Raw genomic sequence first — 16,098 nt, 5'->3', positions numbered from 1 at the left:
TGCATCAATTAAAAGTGTGAAATACCTTTTCAAATATGTTTACAAAGGACATGATTGTGCTAATGTCATCATCACAGAACATGAAACTTTACAACACGATGAAATTAAAACCTTTACTGACTCTAGATATGTTACTGCTCCAGAGGCTGCATGGCGACTTTATGCGTTTGAAATGCATCACCAATCTCACACTATACAGAGATTAGAAGTCCACTTGCCAGATGAACAAAACATTGTTTTCCACCCAAAAAACATTGACACTGCAGTAGAAACAGCTAAAACTAGGGACACTACATTAACAGCATGGTTTAAACTTAATGCTGAACATCCTCCTGCAAACAACATTTTGTACATTGATATTCCTATCTATTATACCTTTAACAAAACTCTACGAACATGGAAACAGAGGAAAATTGAAAATACAAAAACAATTGGCAGGATGTATGCAGTTCATTTGGCAGCAGATCCTGAACGTTATTACTTAAGACTCATTCTACTACACAAACCTGGTGCTAAGTGTTTTCAAGACTTAAAAACAGTTGAACATACTGTTTACAATACTTTCCAAGATGCAGCCAAGAAAATGGGACTCATTCACGATGAAGCTGTGTGGGAAAACACATTAGACGATGCAGTCACATGCAGCATGCCCCAGCAAATACGGGAACTTTTTGCATACATTTGTGTTTTCGCTGCACCATGTGATGCTTTACAAATTTATCAGAAATATAAAACTTTTATGCATGAAGATTTTACACATATGCATGGTTGCACAGAAGAATGCACTGTTTGTGAACAATTATGCCTTCTCGACATTCAAAACATTTTCCACACACATGGCAAAAACCTACAACACTTTGGATTACCAACAACAATACACAAAGTAGAAGATCCTACCCTTGCATTCAAAGCTGCAGAAGAAAAGCATAACGCACAAATAATGCAACAAAACCTAAGCCATGAGCAACGAGAAGTTTTCAATACTATACTTTCAGCATGCAATGCAAACAACACCCCAACAACTGCTTTTTCTTAGATGGCCCAGCTGGAACTGGCAAAACTTATACATATAAAACTATCCTCAGCACCACCCGAGGAGAAGGCAAAACTGCACTACCTGTTGCGTCAACAGGAATAGCAGCAAATCTACTTCCTGGAGGACGAACTTATCATTCACAATTCAAATTACCAGTACCTCTACTTGAAAACTCATCATCAACTATAAGATTAAACTCCAATAATGCTTCAATCCTTAGAGATGCTCGCATACTAATTTGGGATGAATCAACTATGGCTCCCACTATGGCACTTACAGCTGTAGATACACTACTTATAGGTATCATGAAGAATGACAAACCATTTGGTGGAAAAGTTATTCTACTTGGTGGAGTTTCTTCATCAACAAACACCTACTGGGATGCCACCACATAAACTACATTTGAAAATTGGAGCAATAATTATACTACTCAGAAATTTAAACACCAAAAAAGGATTGTGTAACGGAACTCGCTTAATAGTCAAAGAGTTGAAAAAAACCTTAGTAGTCAAGTACACAGTGGATCAAGTGCTGGCAGTACTGTTTTCAAACCACGTATTGACCTAGCACCATCAAACACAGACCTACCATTTATACTATCTATACTATAGTGTCAAATTGGCCTTTGCAATGACCATTAACAAGTCACAAAGACAAACTTTTGACAAAGTTGGGATTTACCTTCCAGAACCGGTCTTTACACAGGGACAACTGTATGTTGCCTTTTCAAGAGTAAAAAACTGTTCAGATGCAATTGTAAAAGTCAATGATGGACCTCAACAAGGACACCTTTTACTTGATTGTAACAAAGTTTATACAAAAAATATTGTTTACAAGGAAATGTTAGACAAGTAAAAAACAACTACAATACAAATACAATTTTTACAAACAAAAAAGCTCTTTGTCTTTTTCAAAATCATTTAAAAACCTTAATATCAAACACAAAAAAACACATATGTCACACAACTCATTTTTTAAAATTATATTACACATACTACAACAAAAAATACAAATTTAAAGATGGGGAAACATTTCACAAAATAATACAATTACAAACATTAATGGCAGAAACTCATCACCTTGCTAGCGCCCGTTTCATTTGTTTCAGAAACGGGCCTTTTTTACTAGTCTGTTATATATACTCTGATTCTCTATTCCATCAATGTGATTGTAGTTGTATTATATTGTAAGCCACACTGAGCCTGCAGATAGGTGGGAAAATGTGGGATATAAATGTAGCAAAATAAATAAACCCTTCTTCTTCTGATCAGAAACATGTAATTCATATTGTTTATATGGGCAACCTGTATTCTGCCAAAATGTAAAGTTTAAAAAAATAAGCATTATTCCAATTTTGAATACCAACTGCAATAGGAATGTCAATCAATCAGTTTTGGTTTACAGGGGGAGGACTCAAAACATGGATCTGGAGGGAGCAGAGAAAAACAATATAATAAGAAATATTTGAAGTACATTTGGTTATACGCTGGATTATTTGCCATATTTGAGTCCAAAATGAAAAGACTGGATGGCAGTCAAAAATCATATGGCGCAAAGAGCCAGAGGATATTGAGCAGTGCCAGCAGAGATCATCTTGTTTAAGTTTGGCTCTCCAGTTTTCCTGGGAGTACAAAAAGCATTATGCATTAAAAAGTATTGAAATTGAGTCATTCCAGCTGATAGTGAAGGTCAATTAACTGTAGTCCAGAGGAGAGTCCAACTAGGTTGAAATGGGATGTCATCCACGTTATAGCACCAAGTATTTTGCAGTTCCACAGGGGATTTGTAAGATTTGTCCCTAAAAATTGTATAAAAGATGGATACAGCCTTGCCTTCAGTAAGGATTAAATCACCCCATTTACGAAGAGCAGCTGAGTCGGATAGAGAACTTTAAAAAATTTGTATCTGAGGTAAGAATATTGAATAAACATAACCACTGATATATGAAGACAATATAGGAAATTTAGGGGGGAGGAAGTGACGGCATCAGGGAAGATGGCTGCGTGAGAGCCGCGCTCCGATAGTCCCACAGCGTTTTCAGCATATTTCCCCCGACTCGTGGCGGTCAGCCCAGCCCAGAACTGAGGGCAGAAAGCTTACAACGGGTAGTGAGCACGAGCGGCGATGCAGAAGCGCGGAGACCCGTTAAATTTAACGCTGTTCGCGTTCACGGGTGGCACAACCCAAAAGCGCATGGCGTCTCAAGGAGAGGAAGCCCCCGACATGCAGGAGCTAACGGGAGAGCAGTCAGATGGCGACTTGTTCCAGACGCAAGATCAGGCGGAACGAGGAGAGGGAGGCTTCCCAGAGCTGTGCACATGGCTACAAGAAATTCGCTCGGATTTAAAATCGGTACGCATGGATCTGGCGTCCTTAGGCGCGGACCTGCGGGGCGAGATATCGGAGCTAGGACGCAGAATGGAGGAAATGGAGGGCAGACTGGATGACCATACGGAGGCGATGGGGGCCATGGACAGATAAATCACGGATATCTGCATCGGACAACAGCAAGTAGCTGATAAGATAGAGGACCTGGAAAATCGGAGCAGGCAGTGCAATCTAAGAATCCGGGGATTGCCTGAGACGCCGACATATCAAGATGCTGAGTCGGTGGTCCAGCGTGTGGTCAGCTCCCTGATCTCCACAACAGAGTCGCCAATTACACCTATAAAGAGGTGGTTTTGGAGAGATCTCACCGTGCGATGGGTTCGACCAGGAAAATCTCCCCAAAGATATTATCACCGGTTTTCAAGATTTCAAACTGAAGGAAAGAGTACTAAAAGCAGCGCGACAAGCTGAGGATTTCAAATGGGACACGTATAACGTGGAGATATAACAGGATTTGGCAGCAGTTACCTTAAAACGGCGGTCCGAGTTGAAGCCAGTGACAGTTAAGTTGCGAGAGATGGGAATAAGATACCGCTGGAGACACCCCTTCGCGCTGGTTTTCTATAAAGATGGGAAGCAGCATCAGGTGAGGTCGAAGGCGGAAGCACGTGAGATTATCCTGGAGGGAGAGAGAGCGGCAACACCATCAAACTCTGAGAGCCATCGGCTGGTTACAGGACTGAGCTCCCATCCGAAGTGGCAAAGAGTGGGGCATAAGAGGCTGCAGCACCAGCAGTCAGCGAGTCGCCTGTCATGAGACAGACCGAAGATCCTACTAACTAAAGGGGGCCTGGACTGTCACGGGTAATGCCTACAATGTGTATTTGATCTGAAATTGATCAATGTGAGTGGGGATGCTGTTGTTGGGGGAGGCGGGCTGGGAAGTGGGGTTAGAGGGATATGACTACAATGTGGGTGAAATAAGTTAGGGAAGAGGGAATCTAAGTAAGAAATCAATCAGTTGTGGACATGAGGGTCACTTCCTCTCATGAAGTACCTATTCAAATATGGAAGAGGTGCTATGGTTTAAAGGGATGGGGCAGGGAAGGGGGGGAGGGAGGGGAAGGGCATGGTTGCTCAGGAGCTTGGAAGTGTACGGAGGGGGGGGGGGGGGGAAGTGAGGGGGGAAGGGGGGAGGGATGGGGCAGGGAGTCTCCTCAGCATGTGATGAGGGTTGGGAGGAAGGAGCCAATAAATGTCGTTATAATGGATAAAAACGTAAACAGATGTTTAGAGAGATGATACGCTTAAAGGCAGATGTAGTATTTCTCCAGGAAACATATCTAAAACGGAGATATGAACATCTGGTAAGACACGGTCGCTACCCTATAATTCAATGTGCCTCTAGTATGGAACGGAAAAAAAAAGAGAGGGGTATTTATAGCTCTGTCCAACGCGTTGCCATGGTCTATCCACCAAACGGTAAAGGATAAGGTGGGCAGATATTTGTTGATAGTTTCTATACACAATACACTCTATACTATGCTAAGTGTCTATGCACCTAATGAGGGTCAGAAGCTGTTTCTAGAGGAGGTGGAAAAGGTTATACAAAAACACGCAAAAGGCCAATTGTTGGTAGGGGGTGACCTTAATCTCACGATAGATCCCCGAGTTGATAACTCGGGCAGCAATGTGGGATATGCAAAGGAGGAAAGAGAAGCCCTAAGGGCTTGGATGTCTAGATGGGTACTAACAGATCTATGGAGGGAAAGACATGGGACCGAAAGAGATTATACATTCTATGCTCCAAAATATTGCTCATACTCAAGAATTGATTATTGGCTGGGCGATGGAGAGATAAGAAGGAGAGTGAAAGAGATAGATATAGATATAGAGCCCTGTATCTGGTCAGATCACTCCTTGGTGGTCATGACCCTAAAGACGGGGGATGGGGGCAAAGGGCACAAATATTGACGACTAAATAAAGCTATGCTACTGGACCCACAGAATATAGTGGAGATAGAACAATATATAGCAGAATACATCAGAATTAATGATACAGAGGATGTGCAGCCTGCGAGTCTATGGGAAGGGCTGAAGGTGGTCCTGAGAGGACAATTAATTGTGCTTCAGGCGCATCTTAATAGGAAGAGGGCAGGGCGGGAGGTTACTCTCCGAAAAGCATTGGAGGATCTGGAAAGGGAACATAAAAGGGATCCGACAGACAGCAAAAAAGGGCACGAAATACATCAAATTAGGGCACAACTTAATGACCTACAGATGGCAGATATTGCAATACAGCTGCAGCAAGTGCAACAGGAGCACTATGAATTTGGAAACAGAGCGAGTAGGCTACTGGCGCACAAGCTTAAAAAACAGGCACAGCGTAACTGGATACCCAATTTTACAGATAAGTCAGGAAAATTAGTTACCCAAACAGTAGAAATGCAGGAGGTTTTTCGGGACTTCTACAAACAGTTATATCAATCAGAGCAGGTTGCTACACTGGGAGAAATGGAACAATATGTGCAAGAGGTGGAGTTACCTAGACTACCGGAGGAGGAACTGGAGAGGATATCTAAGGCCATAACCCTTGAAAAGATAGAAGAGGCAATAGCAGACCTTCCTAATAATAAGGCACCGGGTCTAGATGGGTTCCCAGCGAGATTTTATAAATTATACACTAAATGGCTAGCCCCAGTGCTGTTGAAGGTTATCACATCCTTTGACGCAATGCAAGAGCTGCCATGCTCATGGAGAATGGCAGAGATAATTTTGCTATTAAAACCAGGCAAGGAGGCATCATGATGTGGCTCATATAGGCCAATTTCACTCTTAAATATAGATTACAAGATTTTTACCAAAATACTAGCACAAAGGCTCCAGGGGGTGTTGCCAAGATTAATACACGAAGACCAGGCAGGATTCATCATAGGTAGACAGACATTCGACAACATCAGGAGTCTGTTACATGTGATTCAATATGCCGAGGCATCCCCAGTAATTCTATTCTCGGTGGATGCAGAAAAAGCGTTCGATCGAGTGGAATGGCCGTTCCTCTTTACAGTATTGAAACAGATAGACATATGAGTTAGATTCCTGTCATGGCTCCAGGTGCTATATACTAGTCCAATGGCAACTCTGAAGATTAATGGCGCCCATACTAAACCACTAGAACTGGGCCGGGGAACGAGACAGGGATGTGCGATGTCACATCTGCTATTTGCCTTGTCGATCAAACCACTAGCTAAGAGGATTAGAGAAAATGAGAAAATACGGGGTGAGGTCAGAGGCACACGTGAGCACAAGATCATGCTCTTTGCTGACGATATACTTTTGACTTTGGCCCAACCAACACAATCATTGAAGCAGGCAATGGAGCTGATAGCGCAGTACGGCTCGATGTCAGGATTTAAAATTAACATAACTAAATTGGAGATACTTAATCTCACAGTCCCCCCACGAGAGGTTAAGTTGTTGCAAGGGGCATATCCAATTAAATGGGCGGCCAAGTCTATCAGATATCTGGGAGTCATGGTTACCCCTAAAAAAGAGAACTTGTTTCAGGCTAACTACCCAAAGAAGGTAAAAGAGCTTTTTGCAGACTTAGATAGATGGGAGGGTTTAACGATATCATGGGTGGGAAGAATTCATGCTATCAAAATGATGCTATTGCCAAAGTTGCTGTATCTGTTCTTGGCCCTGCCGATACCAATTCCCCGGGCCTTCTTTCAGCAGTTGAACCGAAAATTGTTTGCATATATATGGAGGAAGAGACCACCTAGGGTACGTAGGACCATGATGTTTCAAACATCTAGGAAGGGAGGCATGGGAGTTCCTAATTTTTTATCTTTATTATCAGGCGGCCCAGTTAAGGGTACTGGCTGATTGGGACCCGGGGGTCACTAAGAAGTGGCTGCATTGGGAGAGAGCGTGGATGGGAACCCAGTTACTGGGAGACATATTATGGAGGCCGGTGAGAGATATTTTAGCTGCTACATGAAGAACACCGGTGGGGATTAGTTATCTGCTCCACACCTGGCTTCAAATACGAAAACAGGTATCCCCAGAGACACAGTATTTCTTGCAGACGGGCCATTTGTGGAGCACCGGGATTCCCATTGGGGGAAAAGAAGAAAACATATCAACAGTGGGCCTATAAAGGGCTATATAAATGGAAAAGTAAAAGATTTTGGGAAATTGCAGGAGGAATTTGGTTTGGAGGGCAGAGAGTTAGTATACTACCAGTGCTTGAGGAATTATATAATCTGATGGGCAAGGGAAGAATTAGAGTTAGAGGAAACGAGACTGGAAAGGGCGATGAGAGGAGGGGGAGGTAGGGGCAGTGTAACAAGGTTCTATAGGGCGCTGTTACTCCTCTCAACACCACAAGAATTTTATATCGGTAGGTGGGAGGGGGTACTTCAGAAAAATTACACTGCGGATTGGTGGGCGAAGGTAAAATTGTGTATCATGCCTGATCATTTTCTTTCCATTAATCATAGCAGATCAATCCATAGACTGGTGGGATGTGCCCATCTACCAGCAGGTGGAGATAGAGAGCAATCTTTTGCCACTCTATATGTGGTCGTGTGCTACCAGGAAATCCTCAGTATAATCAATATCAAAGCTCCATCCGCAGGAATCACCAAACATAGAGAATTACACCCACAAAGGGACACTCTGCCACCCAACCACGGCCGAAGCGGGGGGGGGGGGGGGGGGTGGCACCCACACCTGCCGTGGGGGGAACTGGCATATCCTGCTACTGCAACCGCGGGAGAAGCTGTCTTAACCCATCACCTGGAAAATCCTGGAGAAGGACCGCGAATGGAATGAATATAGCACCGTTCATGGAAGAGAGTGTGTATCAACAGCTTGGAAAGCTAAAGGTGGACAAAGCCATGGGACCGGACGGGATCCACCCCAGAATATTGAGGGAGCTCAGAGAGGTTCTGGCGGGTCCTCTTAAAGATTGTTTAATAAATCCTTGGAGACGGGAGAGGTTCCGAGGGACTGGAGAACGGTGGAGGTGGTACCTCTTCACAAAAGTGGTGATAGGGAAGAAGCTGGAAACTACAGGCCAGTAAGCCTCACTTCGGTTATTGGAAAAGTAATGGAAGCCATGCTGAAGGAAAGGATAGTGAATTTCCTAGAAGCCAATAAGTTGCAAGATCCGAGACAACATGGTTTTACCAGAGGAAAATCGTGCCAAACGAATCTCATTGAATTCTTTGATTGGGTAACTGGAGAATTGAATCATTGACGTGCTATAGACGTAATCTACTTAGATTTTAGCAAAGCTTTTGACACGGTTCCCCACAGGAGGCTCTTAAATAAACTAGATGGGCTGAAGATAGGTCCCGAAGTGGTGACCTGGATTAGGAACTGGTTGACGGACAGACGACAGAGGGTGGTGGTAAATGGAGTTCGCTCGGAGGAGGGAAAGGTGAGTAGTGGAGTGCCTCAGGGATCGGTGCTGGGGCCGATTCTGTTCAATATATTTGTGAGTGACATTGCCGAAGGGTTAGAAGGTAAAGTTTGCCTATTTGCGGATGATACTAAGATTTGCAACAGAGTGGACACCCGGGAGGGAGTGGAAAGCATGAAAAGGGATCTGAGGAAGCTAGAAGAATGGTCTAAGGTTTGGCAATTAAAATTCAATGCGAAGAAATGCAAAGTGATGCACTTAGGGAGTAGAAACCCACGAGAGCCTTATGTGTTAGGCGGGGAGAGTCTGATAGGTACTGAGGGGGAGAGGGATCTTGGGGTGATAGTATCCGAGGATCTGAAGGCGACGAAACAGTGTGACAAGGCGGTGGCCGTAGCAAGAAGGTTGCTAGGCTGTATAGAGAGAGGTGTGATCAGCAGAAGAAAAGAAGTGTTGATAGCAGAAGAAAGGAAGTGTTGATGCCCCTGTACAAGTCGTTGGTGAGGCCCCGCCTGGAGTATTGTGTTCAGTTTTGGAGGCCGTACCTCGCGAAGGATGTTAAAAAAATTGAAGCGGTGCAAAGAAAAGCTACGAGAATGGTATGGGATTTGCGTTCCAAGACGTATGAGCAGAGACTTGCTGACCTGAACATGTATACCCTGGAGGAAAGGAGGAACAGGGGTGATATGATACAGACGTTCAAATACTTGAAAGGTATTAATCTGCAAACAAATCTTTTCCAGAGATGAGAAGGCGGTAGAACGAGAGGACATGAAATGAGATTGAAGGGGGGCAGACTCAAAAAAGATGTCAGGAAGTATTTTTTCACGGAGAGGGTGGTGGATGCTTGGAATGCCCTCCCGCGGGAGGTGGTGGAGGTGAAAACGGTAACGGAATTCAAACATGCGTGGGATGTGCATAAAGGAATCCTGTGCAGTAGGAATGGATCCTCAGAAGCTTAGCCAAAATTGGGTGGCGGAGCAGGTGGGGGAAGAGAGGTTGTTAGTTGGGAGGCGAGGATAGTGGAGGGCAGACTTATACGGTCTGTGCCAGAGCCGGAGATGGGAGGCGGGAAATACTGCTGGGCAGACTTGAACGGTCTGTGCCCTGAAAAAGGCAGGTACAAATCAAGGTAAGGTATACACATATGAGTTTATCTTGTTGGGCAGACTGGATGGACCGTGCAGGTCTTTTTCTGCCGTCATCTACTATGTTACTATGTTACTATGTTATCGCCAAAGCGAGAGGGAAACAAAGCTACCCTACTGCCGCACGAAGCGGGAGGGAGCACTGGCATAATTTAGTTATGAATCCAACCATCGTCGAAACGGGGGGAAAGAAGCAGCAGCTCACTGTAACATAAAGTCGTCCCAACTCCAGGGAAATCCAAGTGGAAGAACTTGAACTCAAAGTCCTCCTGAACAGGAACTGAAGTCTAAACTTGAACCTGAAATATAACTGAACTAGAGCAAACAGTACAGATATCTGGGAGGGACTATGGATTGATCTGCTATGATTAATGGAAAGAAAATTATCAGGTATGATACATAATTTTACCTTCCATATCATCAAGCAGATCAATCCATAGACTGGTGGGATGTACCCAAGCAGTACTCACCCAGGGCGGGACATGGAAATCCCAGAACGCAACACTGAAGCCCCAAACTGGGCCTCAGCCCGTGCTGTCACGTCGAAGCGATAATGCCGTGGGAAGGTATGAGCCGACGCCCAAGTCGCCAATCTGCAAATCTCCTCCAAGGAAACTGACTTGGACTCTGCCATCGAAGCCGCCTGTGCTCTAGTAGAATGAGCCTTCAGCTGGATAGGCGGCACCTTCCCTGCGGCCACATAAGCCGCCGCAATCGTTTCCTTGACCCATCATGCCACGGTAGGTTTAGATGCCTGCAGACCCCTACGGGGGCCCGGAAATCGTTGGTCACTTCCAAGTATCTGATAACATAGTAACGTAGTAGATGACGGCTCCGAAAGGGCAACTTCACCAGCCTTTGCTTAGAAGCCATGTCAGCCGCCCAATGCCGTAGCATTAGAAGGCGGCGGGCGGACACCACCACAGACATCTGTTTAGCTGAAGCTCTGACCAGATCATAGAGGGCGTCAGTTAAAAATGACAAGGCCGACTCCATGCGCGGTGCAACCTCAGCAAGGGACTCCGCACCATCCACGGGCTGTTCCACTGCCTGTTGTAACCAAGAGAGGCAGGCTTGAGCAGCATAAGAACTGCAAACAGACGCCCTTAAGGCTAGGCCCGAAATCTCAAGGGACCGTTTTAGCGCTGATTCCAGTCGCTGGTCCTGAATGTCCTTCAGGGCGACCCCTCCCTCTACTGGGAGGGTGATCTTTCTTGTCACTGCCATGACTAAGGCATCCACTTTAGGCATCCCAAAATGGGCCAAGTGCTCCTCACTCAAAGGGTAAAGATGCCCCATCGCCCTGGCACTTTCAAGGGTCCCTCGGGGTCAGGCCATTGAGCAGAAATAAGCTCTTGGATGGAGTCATGCAAAGGAAAGGCACGAGCAAGCTTCTTAGTACTAGTCATCCTCGGATTACCAGAGGAGGCCTCGCCTTGAACAGGGTCATCGATAGAGAGGGCCTGTAAGGCTTCAGAGATAAGTGCTGGCAGATCATCGCGGTGGAAAATCCGAACCGCAGTGGGATCATCCAGATCCAGTGGCAAAACAGCACCTTCCTCTGGCTCTTCAGACTACGAAGGCCTGCCAGATCCCTCAGAGTCCCCACAGCCCAACCACCGGGGGGGGGGGGGGGGGGGTGCGCCACTCTGCGACGGGGAATTTACTCGTCTATGTTTAGCGTGCATCCAACGCTCCGGGGTATCCACGTCTGACATCAGCCCCGGGCCATCATCAGTCGGAGGGGGACCAGGTAGCAACGCAGTGTCAGACACCTGCGGCAGAGCTCTTTTCAGCATGAAGACTTTATGTAAAATAAAGCACAAACTCGGGGGAGAAAAACTCACCCTGACCTCCCGTCTCCGAATTAGGAGCCACGGGGAACGGAGCTCCTCTGGTAGCCTCAGCCCGAGGCGCCCCTCTGCTCTCAGACTCCTCCGCAACCGCCGGGGTCGAGCCATGTGGCGCTTCCAAGATGGCACCCGCTGCCAGCTCCATCGAGCGGGAAGAATCATCGCTCGCCATGCTCGTACTGGCTCTACCGTCTAAACAGCACGTTTTCCAGAGCCCTGCTGTTGATCTGCGCGTGCCACAACGGGAACAGCGCTTAACTCCCTCAGCAGCCATCGCCAAAAAACGGCGGAATAAAATTCAAAATGATGGCTTCGCGTCCAAATCACCCCGATCGGAACGTCATCCGCGGGCCCTCCCCGGAGGAGCTGAGAACTGCTCTTACCTCAAAGGACCGAGTCCCTGTGCTCTGATCATGCTGCACAGTCAGGAAAAGCCTCAGAAATAGTGGTGCTGAAAAAGCGCATACTTTTTTTTTAACGCTGTGAGGAAAGTCAGAGGCAAACAGCTACAGAGGTACTCCGGAGGCAGAAGAGGGTGGGAAAGGCAGGGAAAGGGCGAACCTATGTGCCTTTAAAGTGGGCTTGACTTAGCCACAACACCCCTGCTACAACTGGCAAAAGCACAGGAGCCACCCCAGGCAGAATCTTCAAGGAGCTGAACAAGCTGCGTCCAACCCTGCTGGGAGATAGAGAAATACTGAGAGGCAGATGGAGCTAGCCATCCTAGAGGCACTATGGTTTTTAGTGTTCTCTATCTCCCCTTGCTGGTAGGTGGACACAACCCATTCGTAATGGATTCATCTGCTGCTGATGACAAGGAAGATGCGGTTATTGTAGGTCATCCACATTCTAGTAGGGTAGAACAGTCCAAATACATCCCAATACAATACGAACATACCCACAAACTTAATCACCTCAGATTACGCCCTCCCTATTTCAGATAACCTGAAAATCCTCGGTGTCACAATTGACAGGAACCTTACACTCGAGAGCCAAGTCAACTCTACAATCAAGAAAATGTTCCACTCTATGTGGAAACTTAAACGCGTGAAACCATTCTTCCCAAGAGCAACATTCCGCAACCTGATACAATCAATGGTTCTAAGCCATGCCGACTACTGCAACGAAATTTATGCAGGATACAAAGAACAATTCATAAAGAAGCTACAGACCGCTCAAAACAGGCAGCCAGGCTTATATTTGGAAAATCGCGATTCAAAAGCGCCAAACCCCTTCAAGAAAAACTACATTGGCTCCCAATCAAAAAACGTATTACTTTCAAAATCTGCACTCTGGTCCACAAAATTATCTATGGCGATGCCCCGGGATATATGATTGACCTCATAGACCTGGCAACCAGATCATCATGAACATACCTAAATCTTCACCACCCTTGCTGCAAAGGACTCAAGTACAAATCAATTTATGGATCCAACTTCTCCTATATAAGCACGCAACTCTGGAATGCACTACCAAAAACCGTAAAAACAACGTACGAACACCTCACCTTCCGGAAATCACTAAAGACCAACCTGTTCGAAAAGGCATACCCTATTGACCTAACTTAAATGCCTGAACCCAGCAACACAAAGAAACCAAAACTTGTAATGAACACTATGAACACTATACAACTCCTCTTCTCTATGATTCCCTAATATGTCTGTAACACATTTATCTCACTGACAATATCATCACTCTGTATTTGTTTCATCACCGGAGGTGGCTAACGCCTCACAGTACTATGTAAGCCATATTGAGCCTGCAACTAGGTGGGAAAATGTGTGGTACAAATGTAACAAATAAATAAAATAAATAAATTTAGCTCTAATATCTTTTAATGGTTGTCTGAGTTGTAAAAATTCCTTCCTTCTGGCTGCTGTAATTTTAACAAAATCTGAAAAGATTGAGTCGTTTTCCTTGCTACAGAAGTTGAGGATGAGATGTTGCCAAAGTGAAGATAGCAAGCACATGCTGGTATCTGAGCTGCTTGGCAATGACAGGCCTGGGATAGTTCACCAAGTAATAAGCTGTGATGGAACTCAGTGAGCCCTTTCGATTTCCAATGGTATTGACAAATCCAGCTTAAGCACTTTGGGAAGCAGCTCAGTTAAGAACCTTTATTCAGGGAGACCAAGAATCCTGATTTTACATCGACAATTTTAATTCGATAAATCCAAGTCTCTCTGTAGATTATGTATGTCACGCTTATGTTTTTCAATGTAGATTACGTTATCAGCAGAGCCATGCTATTGAATTTCCAATGTTGGAATGTGCTTGTGAATCTCAGCAAATTGAGCATTAAAAGACTCAATTTCAGAATGAACTGCTTTTGTAGTTTCCACTTGTTCAGCTATAATATCTTTGCATTTCTTTGATAAGTAGATCTAATTGAGAGTCTGATGTTTTCAACGCCATCTTTTCCAGTGTGTGCAGTTCAGGCTTGGGTATTTTACCAATTGGTGAAGGTAAAATAAACTGTTCAGATTTAGTATTTTTGATGGTGGCCATCTATGATGTGATAAACTTTTATGATTCGTGATACTAATTAAAGGAGGAAGTAGATTTTCAGAGTGTTTAATCGGTCCGGGTATGAGGAGCATTCACCTCATGAGTCTTCTTGGAATGCTGGCCAAGCTCCGCCCCCCCCCCCCCCCCCTAGTCTTTTATATATCTGTGGCAGCATTTAAAAAAAACATCTTAAGACTTTTCTATTTTCATCAGAAACACAGAAACATGATGGCAGATAAAAACAAAAAGGCCCAATCAGTCTGGTCATCCACTATCTCCTCCTATTAACAGACCCCTTCTTGCTTGCCCCGTGCTTTCTTATACAGTCTTTCTCTCCACCACAAGGCCATTCCATCCATGTATCCATCACCCTTTCTGTAAAAAAGCATTTCTTTAGATTACTCCTGAGCCTAACTTCATCATATGCCCTCTCATTCCAGAGTTTTCTTTCAATGGAAATAGACTCACCTCCTGTACATTAATGGCACGGAGAGAATTAGATGTATTTATCAAACCCCCTTTCTCCCACCATACTTTCAGGGAATTCTGTGATGGTGCTCCTTCCTATCTTTCTTCTATTACAGTTTTTAAATTGTTCCCTCCAGGAAGTTTAAGTTCTGCCAGGACTGGTTCTTGCACAGAGTCTACTAGAAATATTGTTTTTTTTTCTTTTTGGTTCCCACTCAATAGTATTCCTACCAGCATCTCAGAGCTGAAATGTCCCATTTGAAATGTACAAATTCCTTGAAGACTTATCTTTTCAAATTGGCTTTTGGTGACCAGTAATAGGGGAAGCAGCCTGGAAGCGGAAGTTTTTTCTTGTGTTCTATGGATAGGTTTTTTTTTCCTGTCCTATCAATTTTTAGAGTTCCTTTTAATTTTATATTTTATGTTATTTTATCTTTGTAGATTACCTTGACCTATTGTCAGAGGCGGTATAGCAAATGATGAATAAACCATAAACTATAAATTACCCTACCAATGTAGAATTTACTTATTCACACCACACCTTACAGAGAAATCTCTGACCAAAGTGGATTGCAATATACATAAAAATAAAATGTACATAAAAACTAGGGCTGTTCACTGATTAAAAGGTTCAACCACATGATTAAGCGTGGCTAAAAGTTTTGATCTTGTGATTAATCGCATAAAGTGCCCCCCCTCACATTTTCACCTGTATAGTGCAAAATACAGACTACAGATGTAAATTCTGAAAGCTGACATATTGTACTTCAGTTACTAAACTGAAAATAAAATAATTTCTCTTACCTTTGTTGTCCGGTGATTTTATTTTTCTAATCATCTTATTCCCTGTCTCTGGTTCTGTTCCTCTGTCTGTGCTCTGAACTCTATTTTCAGGGCCTCCTCACTATTTCTTTTCTCTCCTCCTTCCCCTATAACATCTTTCACATTCAACTTTCTACCATTTTTCTTCCTCGTTATATCTGTCTTGTTTCTATCCCTTCCTTTCCCCTTCATCCATGGGCACCATTTCCTTTCTCCTTCTGTCTGTCCTCCCCTCCCCTCCGTGGGCACCATCTCCTCCGGTCTCTCCTCTCACCCTGTGGGCACCATCTCCTCTCTTTCTCTCTATGGGCACCATCTCATCCATCTTTTCTCTTCCTCTCTATAGGCATCTCATCTCATTCTTTCCCTTCTTCTCCTTTCCATTGGCACAATCTAATTTCCCCTCCCCGGGGCGCTAATGCAGCGTTTTAGCTCCAGCTGCCCTGCATTCTCTCCTAACCTCTCCAAACACCAACAGCCTTTTCTTTTCTTTCCTACCACTCC

At 44.6% G+C, this 16,098-nt stretch overlaps 1 protein-coding gene across 2 annotated transcripts in view; it reads right to left on the bottom strand.

Moving 5' to 3' along the window:
• TRAF3IP1 (TRAF3 interacting protein 1) overlaps positions 1 to 16,098 on the bottom strand; it is a 1,208,890-nt gene that overhangs the window by 494,780 nt on the left and 698,012 nt on the right. The gene's annotated exons all lie outside the window — the stretch shown is intronic.

Source organism: Microcaecilia unicolor, chromosome 7 (genome assembly GCF_901765095.1).
Source record: "Microcaecilia unicolor chromosome 7, aMicUni1.1, whole genome shotgun sequence".
NCBI classification, from domain to species: Eukaryota; Metazoa; Chordata; class Amphibia; order Gymnophiona; family Siphonopidae; genus Microcaecilia; species Microcaecilia unicolor.
This window is presented reverse-complemented; position numbering and strand designations above follow the sequence as displayed.